Below are 20399 nucleotides of genomic sequence, written 5' to 3' on the forward strand. Positions count from 1 at the left end.
AATGTAAACCTCCTATGTAGACTGACCATCCGTTCCAGTATTTTAGTGTTAGTAAACGTGCCAACTTACAGTGACAATGACGACAACTAAAAACCTTCCGTTACCCCTGGACAAGAATTCTGCTTGGTCATGCATGTATTATTTTGAAATGAAAATGTGTAATCGATTGATAGGTAATACTTATCTATTACTACTTATGTTATATTGAATTTCTTTTACCTGATGTACCAAAATAAGGCTATTTTAAGCACTTTTTCCCTTGGAACTTTTGGGAGAAACGACTATTTCAGCCTGAATATTGCGTTTGAACATAGCAAAAAGCGCTAAAAATAAAAATTAATTTCCAGAAAAATTTCCTATTTTAAATTTTTATGTGTTTTCCTTATTATTTAGGCCATTTCAAACACGTTTTCCTTCGTACACTTTTTTTTTGCAAATGCCGTTTTTACTCAGAAAACCAGGTTTGACAAGTCGTAAAAAATAGCAATGTGCAAAAAATGACAGACTTTTGGGTAACCCAAATTAAATATAATCCAACCTAACTTAATCTAACCTAACCCAACCCAACCCATGCTTAGGTTAGCAAGTGCCAAAAATGACCGATAATGGTTAAACCAAGGTTTGGTTAGGCTAAGTCAGGTCAGGTTCAGGTTAGGTTAGGTTATATTAAGTTAGGTTAGTTATTAAGTAATTGATACTTACTGGCCAAATGTGCCAATATTTAGCGATCAAAGATTTTCACGACTTTCAAACGCGTTTTTTTTTTTGTGAAATAAGTTAGGTGTTTTCCGAAGAAGTGCAAGAGGAAAAAAGTGTTTGAAATGGCCTAGGTTATAAGAAAAATACCATTAAGTTAAAGTAAAAATAGTTTTTCAAGCGCCCAAAATCATAGATTTTTAGCACTTTTCTCAATTTTCCAACGTAATTTTCAGGGTAAAATAGACGTTTTCCCAAAAGTAGCAAATATAAAAGTGCTTATACAATAGCCTAATTATGGTAGATAAGGTAAAAAATCAATATAACAGTAGTATAAGTATAAGTAATTGAGCGGAGCGAGCGAAGCGAGCGAAGCTCTTTGGGATCAACTTCAATGCAAACAATATAACACCATCACTCAATAACGGCTGAACACATTTCAGCCAAACTTAACAAGACTACTTAGACTAATAATGAGATGGTTTGTAAACAAACAAATTTCAATTAGATAATGCTAATGCAATTTAAAACGAACTTAAAATTTAAAATTTTTAACATTGGGCTTATGGGACTAAAGTAGCTATGACAGTTTTTTTGTTTACAAGAAAAATGTAAACAAGAGAATCATAAGGTATTTCTGAACTTTCTATACTTTTCTTTTGAACGATTTTAAACCATTCCTATGATTTTAATAAACAAGAAAATGCCGTTAAAACATTTTTTTAAGGCACGGAATTCACTGAAAATCGAGAAAATATACTGAACTACTTTCTCAATGCACGGAGCATAAACAAGGAGCGGAGGGATACGGACCGGTGACTACTTTCTTGGGAACCTATTTGTGTTGCCAGCTGATTAGAAACAGCCAATGTTAGAAATCAGGATTTAATAAGCGATATATCGAACCGCATCGAAATCGGTATTTAATCCGATAATACCTCATAGGTTATATTATGTTTAATTACATCGACGGTACAGTAAGTTATTACACTTATTGATAAAACGCAGATTGAACACTGATTTAGGCATGTGGGGAGGTAGGTCGGGGTTTATGAGTATTCGTGACTACATTAAGTGTTTTGAAGTAAGGTTAGATTAGGAAGGTATAGTGTAGGTTATAGGTAGGCGATCGGGTTGTTTATTTGTGTTGCACCATATAATTTTTTAACTTTTGGAATGGAATAGTTGGTTAAGGTTAAACGGGGAAACGATTTCAAAAATGCTTGCATATGGTCTTAACTTAACAAACCATCTACAGTATTCTAGCTTTGACTTTATATAAAGTCAATGATTCTAGCAAATTATTACATACTGACCAAAAGAAAAGAGAACATTTGGATTTGTACCTTTGACCATAGCAAAACTAACATATAATTATGGAATGTGAAAAGTTGTATATCATTATATACTATTCTGTAATATTAATAATTGTTCGGCAAATCCTCATTTTAATGGCTCGGCTGAAAATGGAATCTGCATTTTGTGAAACAGTAATTTGGTAACAATTCAGTTATTTCAAATGTTGATAACAGTAGCCCATCCTATACAAATACTGTTATTTGATTGCCAAGCCACGGACTATACATACGTCCAGTTACAACCGTTGATAAGTAAACCTGGGCTTATAGAAGTACACTTTTAACCACGGTATGGATAATTGTCTAGGCCTGTCCAGAAGTAGGCTACTAATTTCTAATTATATTATCTACATTGTATATTTAAGGCATGTCTTCCCTACTTATTATATTATTCTGCCATTTCAGCCATTTTATGTTGCACGGTTGAATTTAAATGTCAAATTTCCCCTCCTGTTGTTATACTTTAATACTCGTTTTTTTATAGTTACTGTTTTTTTTATACTTAAATCCTTTAACCGATTGTAAGGGTGAAAAATGTAGCCCAATGTTTTTTTGTTGTAGGCTACAGTTGCATTTGAATGTTAAATTACCTTTCTCATTTTTATACTTTACTTTTTGGATGTTAATATCAGATTCCAACTACTGTAATATTTTCCTGGTCAAAACTACCATAATGCACTTCTCGAAGAGGTAAATTTGAGTTATTATAATTTTAATCTTTAAAACCAGCATTAGTAAATAAATCTATTGACCTTTTTACATTTAGTTACTTATACAAATATCAAATCACGTTTGTTCCGCTCAACTGGCTTTCACCTCTCTGAAAGCAACCCTAGTAATATAATACAAGTAGGCTAATCTATATAATTAATACGCTACATGAAACTTTGTCGGTTGAACTCCTCCGCCATTTCTTAACCGATTTTATCCATTGACGTCTCATTGGAAAGAGCGTGTCGCGTAGATTTGCAAACTGGCCTTACATTTTTGAAATAGCCCCTTGGGCTCTGCCCCAGTGGCTTTGAAAGATCCCATGTTATCCTTATGAAGAACATAATTGTTTACATTTTAATCAGCTGTATAATTTAATTGCTGTTATTTATTTTTCGATTCAATGAAACGCATTGAGTAAATTTATTTACTATTTGAGTTTGTGTAAACATAACCCTAAAAACGGAAACGGATCGTGTTAGTATGGTTGTATCTTGAATTTGTGTATTTATCGTTGCTTTGTGTCGCTATGACGGATCGTGTTAGCATGATTGTAACTTTAATTTGTGCATTTATCGTTGTTTTGTTTAGCTATAATTTGTTTATTTGTTGTTGTTTTTTCTTTTAAATGCCTCCGACGCGACGACAACGAAACATAGACAGGAGGCGTAATCGTGATAACTATCGCAGCTACACACACACACACACAACAGTGGCACAACAGAACAGTGGTACAGTGGTAGAACAGTGGCGCGTAATAGGCTTAACTCATCACAGTCAGCACCTGACCCTGGACAATCTCAACTATTAGGTTACAAATGCGAGCTAACACTACCCCTAAACGACTTTTCGTTCTCAATTGACCCTCTATCAATGACATGTGTTGCCTGTTCAGCGAGGCATTAAGAGAAGGAGAAAACCAGCTGGAATGTTTTAGGTTTATCAATAACGAAGATAATGCACGACGATAACCAAAATTAAGATGAGCTGGTTTTTTGGTCCGAGTTACACAATGGTAATATTTGAGTTGACTCTTTTTAAACTCATTGTACATATGACTGTTATTCGTTTTGAAATAATCCCCCTGTAATACTTTGCAATTGCTTGAATTCGAGCAACATGTACTCTAGTAATAATAATACTAGTGTACGTGTTGCTCGAAATCGAGCAATTACAAAGAAGTACAGGAGTTATATATAAACAAATAACTTAACATGGGAAACAAAAATTGTTTTGAAACTCCAGCTGTTGTCAGAAATTAAATATTAATAATTGGTCACCATGGAAGCATGAGAAAATTATGTTAAACTAATAACAGTCATAATTTCCGATGATTTGAAAATAGTCAACTAAAAGATTATTAACTAATGGAAATACTCACAATTTACATAACAGTCCTATTCCAGTTTAAAGGGTTAATTTTTAACTATCAAACTGCCCATGGACGGGAAAAGGTAAGCTTACAATTTAAGTCAACGTAAAAAGGCTGTCAGCTTTTATAATGTACCGTACATTGAGATATAAGTTATTTAGCCAATTTTTAGACAATAAGGTGTAGGCTACTTTAAACGCTACAGAACTGAGTTAGGCAAAAACTGGCAGAACTCTGAAATGGTGTTATTCATCATAGGCATACTCATATGCCAAATCCTTAAAATAAAAATTCTATAATTAATAACTTATATCATTAAACAAAAACCAACATCCAAAACTATACATATTTTTAATACAACATAGATAATTTACACATTGAGTGTTTACAATTAACATATGTTCTTCTTCTCACTTTTAATTTTTGCTTCGCAACGGGAAAAATCTGTTTCATAATCATTGAAATAAATAATCCATCATAAAGTTTAAGATTAAAAACCCAAGGTCCTACTACATAGTTGTTTTATTTTTTTGGATCAGCTGTCTGAAATTGTGAAATATGCATTTGACAGTTCTGGCTGTTTACAATTAAATGTTAAAGCAAATGTAAACATTGTGAATTTTCTCATGCTTCCATGGAGACCAATTATTAATATTTGATTTCCGACAACAGCTGGAGTTCCAAAACAATTTTTGTTTCCCATGTTAATCTTATGGAGAAATACGAAACTTTAAAGGGCTCCAGGGCCTCACTCTCTAATTATTCACCTAAAAAGAAAGTTTCCTGCACAACTTCACGTTACGCTCTTTCCAATGACACCAAAAACATGTCAATCGGTTTAGTAGTTTCGGAGAAGTAATTGTCACAAAAATCCTGCTTGCGTATTAAATAAGTACTAGTGTCCCTGTTGCTCGAATTCGAGCAATATTGCTAAGTATTTCATGCGTTAATTTAAAACGAATAACAGTCATAATTTCTGATGACTTTAAAAGATTCGACTCAAAGATTTTCAGTGTTTTATACAAATAGCCTTACTCATAGCCGGATTAGGTTGTCCATAATAACGATTATAAATTAAAAAAAAAAAACATTATTTCTATTTCTTCTCCTTGGTGGTGTTCTAGGACTTTCCTATGTTTCCATAGTTTTGCAAATCGGCTCTTTCAATGATTACTAAGAAATGCAGCACAGTGTTAATTCAGTTTTCTTTTTAGTATATCAATTAATTTATCCCGACTCTCTCGTTTTTTCTATTGTAATATCTACGCCAACCCAAATTCAAATAGTAAACATTTCATTTTAACCAAGTTGATAAATTGTTGTAGCAAACTGTTAAATTAGCAAACTTATTGACTGTTTACAACATATGTTCTTCTTCTCACTTTTAATTTCTGACAACAGCTGGAGTTTCATAACAATTTTTGGTTCCCATGTTAATCTTATGGAGAAATACGAAACTTAAAAGGGCCCCAGGGCCTCATTCCCTAATTATTTCCAAAAAAAGAAAGTTTCCTGCACAACTTCACGTTACACTCTTTCCAATGATACCAAAAACATGTCAATCGGTTCAGTAGTTTCGGAGGAGTAATTGTCACAAAAATCCTGCTTGCGTATTAAATAAGTACTAGTGTCCCTGTTGCTCGAATTCGAGCAATTGCTAAGTAAATATTTGTAGCAAACTGTTATAATACTATATTAGCAAACTTATTGACTGTTTAGGGTTAACCTATGCTCTTCTTCTCACTTTTGATTTCTGACAACAGCTGGAGTTGCATAACAATTTTTGTTTCCAATGTTAATCTTATGGAGAAATACGAAACTTTAAAGGGCTCCAGGACCTCACTCTCTCATTATTTCCCTAAAAAGAAAGTTTCCTGCACAACTTCATGCTACGCTCTTTCCAATGACACCAAAAACATGACAATCGGTTCAGTAGTTTCGGAGGAGTAATTGTCACAAAAATCCTGCTTGCGTATTAAATAAGTATAGATAGATATAGACTAGTTGCTCTGCCCGTGCTTCGCTACGGGGTGAGAACGCAGAAAATAATAATTTGGTTTTTCTTTAAGATACTATACTTACCAGGAAACATATAGGCAAAGGCTCAATCGTACTTATTGATTATTTAAATGAATATCTCTTAATGTAATACAGTACCATCATTTTATACAGTGTATATAATTTAAAATATATGCAAAAGTATAACTTATTGACACATGGCACTAAGAAACAATTCTCCTTGTAAACAAATCAAATTAAATAGCAGAACAGCATTTATGACAACAGCTGGAGTTTCATAACATTGTTTGTTTCCCATGTTAATCTTATGGAGAAATACGAAACTTTAAAGGGCCCCCAGGACCTCACTCTCTAATTATTTCCCTATAAAAAAAGTTTCCTGCACAACTTCACGTTACGCTCTTTCCAATGACACCAAAAACATGTCAATCGGTTCAGTAGTTTCGGAGGAGTAATTGTCACAAAAAATCTGCTTGCGTATTAAATAAGTAATAGATATAGATTAATAATAACTAGTGTACCTGTTGCTCGAATTCGAGCAATTGCGAAGCATTACAGGTGACTCACGAAGATTATGGTAATACTCACGATCTACACAACAGTTAGATATAATCAATATCTTTTGTAAATATCTTGTCTTTTCTCAAAAAGCTGATCTAGTTTTTTAGTGTTTCTACAATTTTTTCCCTCTCATAGCCACATTAAGTTGTCTATAATAACAATTATAAATAAAAAAAATATATATATTTCTTTTCTTTTACTTGGTTGTGTTCTATGACTTTTTTATGTTTCCATTGTTTGCAAATCGGTCATTTCAATGATTGCTCAAGAAATGTAGCATATTGTTAATTTAGTTTTATTTTTAGCCTATATCAAATTGTCCAGGATTTCTCGCTTTTTTCCATTGTAATAATTTCACCAACCCAAGTTTCGTCTATAGATGGAATACGCCAAAGAATATCACCTATGTACAATCTCCAAGAAGTGGTAAAAAAGGCAGAAACCAAGCCATACAATAGATATAAGTTAACTCCATAAGAAATAATTTTAAGAGTTACTGTGATATTAGGATTTTCCACTGATTTGGTAATAGAACATTATATTGCAAAACATGACACGATGCAGAATAAAATCGATTTTAAAATCAGAAAAACCCATTGCAAATACTTACTTCATTTTGAAAAATTCAATAAATCACAATTTAAATATTAACAGCTGTTTCATTAAAAAGTAGTGTTAAATTATGCATATGGTAAACAAATTTGAAGATGCAACTTTAAAGGCTTCTGGGGCAGAGACCCAAGGGAATTTACCTCGTTCCTCTTTTGATGGCTCATCTATAGACCAAGACCTTTCTTTAGAGACCCCTACCAAGTTTCTAGGCCCAGCCGTTCTCTCAAGTTAGCTGGGACAAAAACCCAGTTTTCCTCCATAAGAATAACATGGGATGGGAATTCAAAGGCCACTGGGGCAAAGCCCCAAGGGAATTTACCACGTTTCTCTTTTGATGGCTCATCTACAGACCAAGACCTTTCTTTAGACACCTCTACCGAGTTTCTACGCCCAGCCGTTCTCTCAATTTAGCTATGACAAAGAAAAACAGTTTCAAATTAATATATAGATAATACCATCTATATATATAAAAGGCAAAGCCCTCACTGACTGACTCACTCACTCACTCACTCATCACTAATTCTCCCACTTCCCATTTACCTAGGAGGCTGAAATTCGGTACACACCGATTCTTTGGTGATTAAATAGGAAAACTAAGTAGTTTTTATTTTGATCGGGCTTTCGGGCTCCGCCCCAGTGGCTCTGGAGTTTCCCTTTCCCATGTTAACCTTATGATTTTTCATATTTAAAAGGAATTAATGAATCTTAACAGCTGTTTCAATCAAACAAGTTGGTTCTGTTTTATGATGTTCAATAGCATTAAAGTTACAAGGATTACCAACAGGGTGCAGCACTATTATTTTTTTAAATTTATGACAACAGCTAATTTGCAACCAAAAGGTGAGTGAGCGTAGCGAACGAACTTCAACCTGGAGACGAGTTAGCGAAGCGAATGAGCTAACCTGAAGGCAAGTGAGCGCAGCAAACGAGCTCCAACCTAAAGGTGAGTGAGCGTAGCGAACGAACTTCAACCAGGTCGTGATTGAGCCATGCGATACTGATGAAGTTAAACGGGACAAAGCCCGCGGGTACAGCTAGTATAATATAAGTATAAGTAGTATAAGTTCCAGTATTACCGATTGATGTAAATTTTATTCATGTTAAGCTATCTTGTATAATATTTCATGTTGGGCATGTATATATATTATTATCCTCTCAGTTTAGGAGATTTATTTATTTTATTCTAGAAAGTCAAAATACTCCCGCCGCAGCAAACCTGCAGACTAAGCGATTTTCTATCTACCTGGCTGGAATTCCACTTAATTATTCCCTTATAATTGTCAGATTTATTTCCTATTTAAATGTCATTAATATTAATGAGTACTTAGGTTTGCTGCTACAGGGAAGAAAATAGGGGGTTTTATTGAAATATTAATAGCTTAGTATGAAGTAAACAAAATTTTATTATAACATGTCTAGACAAGCAAGCTAAAACAGTGTATTTATTCTCCAAAAGAATAACATTACATGGTAATTTCAAATTTACACTATTACGGGATTTTTTCCGTAACTCTTAGGCATACAATGCTTCAATATATTATTTTTTTTTAGCTCTACAAAATGGTTTGGAAAGAATTTGTGAAACTGTGAAGAGATTTGCAAACTGGCCTTACATTTTTTTAAAGTCCCTCGGGCTCTGTCCCAGTAGCTGTTAAGTTCCCATGTTATCCTTATGAAGAACATAATTGTTTACATTTTGATCAGCTGTATAATTTAATTGCAGTTTATTTTCAATTCTAAGTCTTTTAAACTCATCGGAAATTATGATGACTTTTATTTGTTTTTAAATAACTATTTTACTTCTTCGCAATTGCTCGATTTCGAGCAACTTGTTACAATAATTTGTTTTACATTTGAGCTTTTTAGGAACTTACCTATGTCCATAAGCCACAGGTTATTATTTAAATGCAACTCTCAAAAAACGTACAGACAGATGTAGTTATTACTTAAGTACATCTAATTCCATCCAGTACTACCTCTCCAAGTTGGTGTCCGGAAAGATGGGGACAAGGAAACTTGGGGACACGGAAACTTTGGGACAAATATTGTTGTGAGCCGAGGGGAGGCAAACGGAGACTGGTTATGCTCTGAGGGTGACTTTTAAATCGACTAGGCCCTTCCATTATTGTAGTTGTACCTAGGTCTGGTCTAAATATACTTTACTATTTTCAAAGCAGTAGCAATAAATCTCGTTTGTATTAGAACAATAACAAAATATGTCTTATTGTTAATTTATAGGAACAAACCATAAATAGCTATTACTGGGACAGGTGAACGAAATACCTGTTGTAAAATGTATTCGTAGGCATTTGGTACAAAGTATTCGACTTTTTGTTTAATATAAGCAAAACCATAAACAGTCAGAACTTGTAAAATCCAAATTAAAGTGAACAGAATACAGAGATGTCCCGTTAATCCCCACGCACGTTACCGTACTCGGAATTGACGTAATTTACAATTTCTTAGACTTGTCTTTCGAAACAGGCCATTCCAGGGTGTTGGGTCACTCAGGTCAAGTGTTCACTTTCGTGTAGTTGCGAGAGTGCGACTGGCCTCCAATTTCCAAACTAAATATTGTTTTTTTTACGTGGTAATCGTAAAAGACAATTTCTTTAACCCAAGTAAAATTAAGATTCCGCTGTCGATAAAATTCATTTCTTATTTTATTTAGTCCTCAGCTTATACTTATTGAACTGTGTTTTACAAAATAATCCAAATGGCTGTTTTGTATGATACTGGACACGGTTTTTTTCTAAGCATTACTGCAAACGTCACTTACCAAATACTATAATGTGGTGAGATAATACGTCGTCTGAAAACAAAAACCGATTTGTCAGAGAAATGTTCTTCCTACAAACCTTTACTTATATCTTTACGTTAAAATGCATTCACTATCAGTGACGTGTTTTGAAATTATTTGCAATTAATTTAGTGAACAATTTTACTCCTTCGTTATAGGTACAGGTTCCTGAAAAATCCTATTCTCGGACCAAGGTACCAGCATTGACTATTGGATGTACCAGTAAAATCGGTACAAAACTAACAGATGTCACAAACTCACGGGTAATTATAACTCGTTAAGGATCAAGGGATCCGAATCAAAGTGAATCATTGCCGGTAGTCAGTCTTACGGTCAGTTAACAAATACCTGTTAGTCTAAATAAGATGAACCGATGGAATCAGAATGTAATTATAAAATTGATCTATCTAGCGACAATTATTTTCTTAGAAAAATAACAGAACAATAGGACTACATTTTAAAGACTGTTTAGGCCCTAAAACATGAGTAACAACGAATTAAGTTAGTTGACAGCCTATCTATTATGTAAGACATATTGTCACTATGCTGCCTAAGACAAAAGTATTGTTAAAACGCCAAGCACAAGAATAAAATGCAACCTATATTGGGTTAAAATTGGTATGTCTAGGCTATTGCCTTTTTTGAACTAGGGATATTTTGGTCTTCTATGCCTTACACATAACAAAAATTAATCTTACAAAACTCGTCAAGGTGTCCAGGATTGATTTAAGACAAACCGTTGGTCCTACAATGATGAAATATACATGTTTTCTACTAGACCAACCCAAATAAACGGTATAAATTTTTATTTTATGTACAGGATTTATCAAAACCAGAGATTTACTAGTTCTAATCTAATAATAGTCAAATACAAGCATATCCCATATTATACATAATTTTAAAGCTCTTTTGAACACAAACTGGTACCTATGTAATAGCATTCATAATGAAACCGAACTACTATATGGACAGAACTTGTAGGTTGATGACTGATGGAAATTGGGGAAAATGGGGAAAAATAATATACAGTATTAATAACGTTTATAGGTTGGTTGGTGGGCTTATAACAACTAACAAGGCTTACGAACGTATTTAATACTTAACACAGTTTCTCAAACTAAAGGTAGCAAATATTGTACTACAATATTGTTAGTTAGTTACAATATTGTCGTTAGTTAGTTTTACAAACTTTATTTGAAATGTTATGAGGAAAAAATAGTATGTACGTTGAAAAATCGTACCTACACAATAGAAACCGCCAAGACAACATTAACGAAATTCAGTCGCACAAGTAAAGTGACATCCACGACGTTTAAAATAACCTAGATACAAAAATTTTGTTTGCTTAGTAAAATTGAAAGTTGATAACACAATTATTATAAGTAAAATACCCCCGCCGCAGCAAACCTGCAGACTAAGCGAATTTCCATTTGACTGATTGGATTTACACTGAAATGTCTACTTAAAAATATAACATTTATTCCCGATTTAAATAGAATTAGTTTAACAAGTACTTAGGTTTGCTGCATCAGGGAGGGTAAAACAGCTTTTTTGTAAAATGTTAATAGTTAGTAAGAAATAAAAACATTTTCCAAATTTGATCAAAATATGTTCATAAACAAGCAAACTACAACAGTTTACTTATTCTCCATAAGAATAACATGGGACTTTTAAATTTACAATTTTTTGGAATTTTCTCCGTAACCATTAGGCGCATAACAACGATTCAATATACTAAATTATTTGTTTTTTAAGCTCTACAAAATGGTTTGGAAATAAATTGCTAAATTTGATGTTTTTTGGGTAAAAAATGGGAAAACCCTATTTTACCCCATAAAACCCCCCGTAAACACCCGTTCCCATGGTCCGCTTATGCTGGATCGCGAACTCGTTCAAATAAACGTAGGTTTACACGTTTGTACCAAATTTCATCAAAATCGGATCATTTTTGCTCGAGTTATCGTGCTGACGGACACACACACACACACATATATATAATTATATAAATATATATATATATATATATATACTAGTAGCCTGTAGGGGTCATAGCCCCTAATTTAGGCTACAATAAAAAACCCGTATATAAAAAGACAAATAGGTATTCGAAATATGTTTTTAAAATTATCAATTTTATGTTACTTAAAATTAACAGTGTTTCTCGTTTTATATCTTGGTTTTCCTTCCGTTGGAGTCGTATATTAGTTGCTTCTGATGTGTCAATGAAATACAATTGTAAAATAATGGTAAAATCAATAACACAACATATTAACAAATGGAAACGTGCACACGGTTTGGCCTGAGCCCGGAGAACGACGAATCAGAGCTGAAATCATACAGCCAAACATTGCACATCTTTTCTAGTTTAAAATTGAAGATTTGTTTTGTAATCTTACGAATCCTGTTATAGTTTCCATTTTAAGAACCAAATGCAAATGTAAAGGTTAAAATTATTATTAATTATTATGAAGGCAACTCCCCATTTCACGGTAGTAAGTCAGAAATATATCTATGAATTTGTCCCTGAATTTTAAAACAGTAAGGCCCATTTCCCGGAATCTCTTTTTGTGTAGCGGAAAGCGACGCAAAATCCATTGTACTGTTGTATTGCCTTATGTTTTTTATGAAGTTCGAATCATGTAAAAACAGTTCTTTTAGTACGTCATTTACTTGTGGTTGTGGCATGTCCATTGTGGCAACATGCGTTGAAATGTCCATTTGTGGCCTTCTCTGCGAATTGAAATGTGCCACAATGCATGCAAGTGCTTTAAGAGGACATAGATTGTGAGAAACAACACTCAAGTCATTTTCCAGCGTTCTTCTGAAGACAGGTTGTATTTAAAACAGCTTCTGGATTTCTTTCACAGTTAGGCCCTACATGACATTCTCTTTTGCATTTCTTAAGTCTGTTGAATTCCTGGACACTCTTCCACGTCTTGCAGGTCTTCCCCTACCCTGTCTAGTTACTTCACTCATTAAAAAACGGAAAACACAACAAAAAATAAACACAATTCATTTTAAACATTATTTACCAACATTGACTTTCGGAATAAATGTAAACATTGCAAATAAATAAGTAACAGCTGATAGAATGCAGGCGTTTTTCAGTCCCCATGCATTTCTTATGGTGGATATTTTACGTTATATCTAGTTTTCTGGTAACTTTATGGGAATTCTGCTATTTTTCCCGAGTCCCTGGGGTCAAGACCTTTAATTTAAGACCCCTCCCACTTTTCTGCGACTTACCAGACGTCCAAAATTTTCTGGTAAAAATTTGGTCTTACAGAATTATATATATACTAGTGGCTTGTAGGGACAATAGCCCCTAGATCTATATGTTCTAGTAATTATTTTGTACACATTATTAGTCTTATAGGTTACCCTACCTTGATTCTCGTTTAAAATTTTTGTATATTATAATATGTATATTAGTTATTACATACTTGCATAATGCATTTTGATGTCTGCTCTGTTAAAAATAAATATTACAAAGGACTTTTCATGCGGTATGTTTATAATATAAACTTTCTAATCATAATACAACTAAGGAAAACTTCCAATAATCATCTTCAAGACTATTAATTAAATATATAAAAATGTCTTTAAATATAGACATATTGACTTAGATAAAACACATGCAGATTAATTTTTCAAATAAATGCCCATTTTAGTGAAAATTTTCCTTGTAAACTTGAAACGGCATATTAGGATCTGTAGATATTAGTTTTATTTTTGGCATTAAAAATATGTTCCCTTTGCCTACTCCAGTAATTACTACTAACCTTACACTTTTTTCAGACATACCTAACACAACCAATTGTAGGCTACTCCATTAACTAATCCTTCATATTTCCTAGCTTCATATTTCTAATGAGCATCAGTATTGAACCAACTTTTAAAACTAATTTGTGTGGTGGCATTCCAGATCGTGCAATTGAATTTATATAGTCAATTAATTGTATGTTCAACCTCTCTTCAGGGTTAGTATACATATTACAGTAGCATACATATTACATATTACCATATGCTTTAAATAAAGTTAAACCACATGTTTTAAAGTAAACAAAGCAGACATGACCTAGATTCCCATGTTATTTAAATGTGAATTATTTTATTCCAAAACAACCTTTTGGTGCATAATTAAGAAAAATGAATAATTTTCCCCAAAACTTCAAGCCCAGACCTTTAAAATGAGACCTTTCCCAGCTTTCTACGGCCTCCCGTTCGCTCACAATTTCATTGTAAAATTTTGGGCTTACGGAATTAGATATATATATATATATATATATATATGAATTTGAACGGATGGTGTTTTTGGCCTCTAGGGACCTCAAAACAAAAAAATCGGTCCCTCGTCCAGGTCTTACCATGAGTACTATGGTAATAGCTTATTCCCTATATGGGTAATTCGCTAAAACAACAGAACTTCACATAAACAATATTAGCTGCAGAAAGTTTACTACCTACTGGACGGTTGCTAGCGAAAGACGGTATTGGCTAACGCAGATAGGACCCTCGGGTAAAACACATGACTACAAGGTTAACAGGTAAACGGAAAACCAAAATAAATAGCTCTCAGGAATCAGGATACTCAGTATAGAGGTGGTAAAGAGAAGTGAGCGGCGAATGGCGAGTGAATGACTAACTTCTTAAGACGAATAATGATAATAGCAACCATAGCAATGACGTCACCCCGCGGTGTCCTAGCACTTATACACTCATGTACAAAATTATCCTCATACACAACTGTCTTAGCCCCAAGACATGTAGCAGAGTATTTGAGATGACAGCAATGACGTCACCCCGCGGTGTCCTAGCACTTATACACTCATGTACAAAAATATCCTCATACACAACTGTCTTAGCCCCAAGACATGTAGCAGAGTATTTGAGATGACCGCCATTATTCGTTAATTCATTCTTAAATCAAAAAAGTTTGTTGTTCAAGTTACAAGTCGGTCGCATGCGAAATCGAACGATATGTGCTGTTTGCCGCATGAGGCGGTGATTCTGATTTATACTTTACTCCGCTAATTGTTGAAAACGTCACACAGTAGTGACGTCACAAGTGTTTACAGAAGCTCTGCCTAGTCATGTGACCTTGGACGACTCTAAGATGGTGAATAAACAAGTTAAAATCCCTTTTAAGTCCATTTGCTAACGAACCCTCTGTGACAGAAATATGCAGATTCAGATTTTTGTAAAAAAATATAACTAAAAGGCAATTACTTTCTCTGACTGTACCGGGTGTGTAACACAGTTATTCGTTTTTCAACATTTTCATAAAAAAAAATTAAAAATAAAAATAAACAATACTGTACTCACATATGAATCACTGTCACAAAAAGACATCTTGAAGGCAACATTTTATTTTAGTATTTGAGGGTAAGGTTCAATAGTACCGATTAAGAAATTAATTTGGTACCTACATTTGAAATTTTAAGTTTAAAAGTTGAGAATGCCAACGTTTGTTTTTAAGACAGGTTGGCACTAAACATATTAGCTCTTATCATGGCCCCAGTGTTTACAGTATTATATTTAATATTCTACATGTTGCGTGAAATCCCATAATTTCAGATGGGATTTCCCGGGGTTTCGTGTCGTGGATTGACCTCGTCTGACCCGTTTATGCAACCTTCGGACTATGTAAGTAGCCCTTTTCCTCAAAAGTATAATCGACTTAAAACGTTAAAGTTTTTGTAACTATAACTTTCCCCATTTAGATTTTAATCATATTTCAACGATTTTTGTTTCGCTGAATCGCATCCACATACCCCATAATGAAACAAAATGTTTACATAAAATCTAAACATTGACAAATTGAAATACGAGAAAATCGTAAACTATTTATTTGCTACCAGCCTGCATTTAATACCGCATTAGTGCTGAACTAGTGCTTATTCACATAAATAACTTCTCTGACTGTTCTTATGAAGCTATTAGGCTACCATTGGCTACTACAAACGTTTCGCATCGTGCCTTGCGAGTAGTCAAAGTCGTAAAGGTCCATTTTTGTGAGTAAAATGTTCTGCTATATTTTCTAAGAGTTTATTGAAATTGTATCATAATTTAAATGACTTTTAACTGATGAATAACATAGCTGAAAACATTAGTCACAGATTATGAGCTAGAAGTGTATCGAGTTATACACACGTATTTATTGTGGCCGGGTAACAGTACCGGTAGTGCCTTATAGCATAGACAAAGGAACCAATTACAATAATGGTCTATTGTCTGTGCTTAAATGTAAAAAAATATATATTTCATATATGCACTTGCCAGTGTGATTTTATTTTAATATCATGCGAATGTGTAAAATCGAAATCACCGGACGCAAACACAACTAGTACGAACCAGTAAACATAGGCCGCCAGCATAACGATTACACACTAGACACCATCGTAACGAGTACACACTAGACGCCAGCATAACGAGTGCACAATTGACGCCAGCATTACGAGTACACACTAGAGTAGAGGCCATTATAACGAGTACACACTAGAGGTCATCATAACGAGTACACACTTGACGCCAGCATAACGAGTGCATAATTGACGCCAGCATTACGAGTACACACTAGAGTAGAGGCCATTATAACGAGTACACACTAGAGGTCATCATAACGAGTACACACTAGACGCCAGCATAACGAGTGCACAATTGACGCCAGCATTACGAGTACACACTAGAGTAGAGGCCATTATAACGAGTACACACTAGAGGTCATCATAACGAGTACACACTTGACGCCACCATAACGAGTACACACTAGACGCCAGCATATCGAGGACACACTAGACGCCACCATAACGAGTAAATACTAGACGCCACCATAACGAGTACACACTAGACGCCAGCATATCGAGGACACACTAGACGCCACCATAACGAGTACACACTTGACGCCAGCATATCGAGGACACACTAGACGCCACCATAACGAGTAAATACTAGACGCCAGCATAACGAGTACACACTAGACGCCACCATAACGAGTACACACTAGACGCCACCATAACGAGTACACACTAGACGCCAGCATATCGAGGACACACTAGACGCCACCATAACGAGTAAATACTAGACGCCACCATAACGAGTACACACTAGACGCCACCATAACGAGTACACACATTGACTATATTATAGTCAATGGTACACACTAGACACCACCATAACGAGTACACACTAGAGGCCATCATAACGAGTAAACTATAAACTGAATAATGTTCAGAGAGTAGTGTTTGAGTTCAACGTGTAAAAGACCTTCTCTGGAGTTACACGTATCATGCGATGGAGGACTACTACTCGAGGCTTTCCTGTGTAAGCTGCCGAGAACAGAAACGATCCGTCCGTCTCAATCAAGAACATTCAATCGACCAATCGTAAGCAAAGTCTTGTTATGTAAACTAGCGTAACTCTAAGTGTAATACTTATACTTATACGCTTTATTCAAATACAGGTTTTGAAATCTTCAGCCTTCAAAAGTTCTGTATATTTAGTACTATAGTGATACGATAACAAGCTAAATATTAATCTAACAGTGCACAGCATTAATAAATTCATGTATGAGTGATTTTCTTACTCCTTAAAATCTACCCTTGTAACCAGTTCAGGGCAAAATGACATTATACTTTTCTAATTTGATTATTATAGAAACAATTTCGTATTATTATGTATGTCTTTAAATTTATAGAGAATGACTGTAATCTAAAGATTGATTGGCGCCAAACACTTTGCAGTGTTTCTGCGCTATTTTATTTTTACAGGATTCTAATTGGTGTGTATTGTTGTTGGATATGATATTCTAACAAAATAAAAATTAAGTCTCAGTCTGTAAGGTACTTGCACCGGTAACTTATTGGGACACGTTATTAAGCTGACAAGATACACATCTACAGTATAAAGTGTTAAGTATATATCGCATTTCGCTAAACCACAAGTTCAAACTCCAATCAAAAGAACAAACCTAGATCAAATGAGGAAAAGTGGACTCACCTCAGTGGTCTGGTCAGTGATGAAGACACCGTTGCAAATGCCGAGTTTCAGCTCAGCTGATTTTGACCTTGTCCCCCTCCCCCCACCACATCTCTAGTCCCGACGGGCATCATCAGCTGACCAGTGACCATCATAGCAGTATCACGTATATTGTAATTTAATGAAACAATTATGTTCATGCCTGCTATGAAGGATGGATTCGTTTAGAGTTTCAGTTGAAGTAAAGATGCGGTGATTCCACTCTATACCTTATCGGGTGTCGTTGACTTTAGCGTATTAAAGAAAGACGACGTCAGCCGTCAGCCAAATGCGTAACTTTTTTAGCTCTGAGAGTTTTTACATCTAATCTTTTTAGCAATACAATAAATAAAATTAGAGTTTTGTCTGTACTTTGCTCAGAATTATATACTTTTAGGTTATTTTTACGTTTTATACATTAAAGAAGCAGAAACGAGTCTTATCTCTATTTCTGTCTGTCTGTCTTTCCCTTTGTCTGTAACACTCAAGATGGCATTTTACGCAATCTTTTCCGTGAAAACCAGAGTACCTATCAAGATCCAAGTCATTTTAATGTATTCACTGGATTGGCGAGAGTGTCTTTAGTGATTTAAATACAGTAGCTGTCAATGATATGTTTACAAATGTTGTTTACAAATACCGCAACCATTTCGAATCACGTTTTGAAAGCAAATCCCAACCAAGTGAGATTAAAAACGTTTTTCTTACATAACGGATTTAATAAGAATAGAATAGAATAGAAAAATTCTTTATTGCTCAATGTACCTACATAATATACAGTTATTGTAAACAATCACAATAGTATTGAACACAATTCTGGTTATAGTATTTATACAAATATGGCTATGAACTTACACAAAATTTTTTAAACCTAACCTGTTTATAAACATGGGATATAATAAGAGAATCATAGAGAAATAAAGCCCTGAGGTTATAAACCTGTGCGGGATCTATATATTGAATCTTACACAAACTCAGTATAGTAGGGTAGAGAGTGCCTGGCCGGATCAGTACCACAGTTATACTACACAATATTTAAAAATAACATAAACGTGGCTTCTTCACATGAAACAATATTAACTTCTTTAATTATTACGTCTTATTAAAGTATTAGGCATTGTTTAACAAACTATAACTAAGACTATAACTATCAAAGGAAAACACTATGTCATTATATTAGAGTAGTAAAAAATTGATTAATGTCATTATGGTTAAGTAAGTAGTTACGTATAATTTTATTAAATTGGTTCTTGTGTTTACACTCTTTAATATAGTTTGGAAGTAGATTATAAAACTTTGGTGCTAAGTACAAAAGATATTTTTGGAAATGGGATAAATTGGGTCGCGGAACATACATTTTACCCACGTTCCTTAATGTGATATTGCCCTGGTTCATTCTGTTTGTATCACATCTATTAAAAAAAATTCTTAAAACCTTAAAAACGTATAAGTTTTTAAAGGGCAAAATGTTTAAACTTTGGAAAAGAGGTAAAGAAGGTTTGGTTTTTGTTTCGTTTAGTATTATTCTGACGAAGGCTTTTTGTAGTGTGATTATTGGTTTTAATGTGGTAAAATATGTCCCACCCCAGATTTCTATGCCATATTCAATTTTTGAATTTATGAATGCGAAATAAATTGATCTAAGAAGCTGTATATAACATATGCTTCTGAGCATGTAGAATATACGGATGTATTTTACCAATTTTAGTTTTAAGTATTAATTAATCGCAAGTGCAATAATATAGTCTAATAGTGTAACCGTAAATTAAATTAAATAACTAGACATCGTCCAAATCGGAACCAGAAATTCTTTGAGTATAAAATGTTTCTTGAGTTTTGACAACCAGAAAGAAGACCTTGAATCAGTGTTGTATAGGGCTGGACACTGAAATGATCGTCGCCAATAGCTTACAAAAAAGGTTTCCACTCATTGACGGCGCTTCAATGGCGGTTGTGTAAAGTGTAAAGTAAAAAATCACAACTGCAGTGGGTGATTGTAACAGAGGTTTAACAGAGGAAGTGCTAAACTCGCTTTTCCAATGTGTCACTTTCTGTTTCTACTCACCGTGTAATGCAATCGCTGGACCATACAGCCAATAGGCCCATAGCTCATATCTTGGGTACGTAAGCCTACATATTTATTCATAACAACCTTTATTGACGACGATCCTTGATACCGGTACTTTTCCATAGAATACATGGCCTACCTACTTAAGAAATATAATTACAAATGACCAAAACCCCAACATTGTGT

General features: G+C 34.2%; 1 protein-coding gene across 2 annotated transcripts in view; it reads right to left on the minus strand.

Annotated features, from left to right (window-relative positions):
• LOC128984376 (venom protease-like) overlaps positions 1–18184 on the minus strand; it is a 142402-nt gene extending 124218 nt beyond the window's left edge. For both annotated transcript variants that reach the window (XM_054403698.1, XM_054403693.1), the window contains exon 1: positions 18128–18184. The gene's annotated coding sequence lies outside the window, so the exon portion shown is untranslated. The remainder of the gene's footprint in view (positions 1–18127) is intronic.
• Between the last annotated feature and the right edge of the window lie 2215 nt (positions 18185–20399).

This window comes from Macrosteles quadrilineatus, unplaced genomic scaffold, assembly GCF_028750875.1.
Source record: "Macrosteles quadrilineatus isolate MER2022 unplaced genomic scaffold, UCM_ALF_1.0 Scaffold_1__1_contigs__length_201487025, whole genome shotgun sequence".
Lineage (NCBI taxonomy): Eukaryota > Metazoa > Arthropoda > Insecta > Hemiptera > Cicadellidae > Macrosteles > Macrosteles quadrilineatus.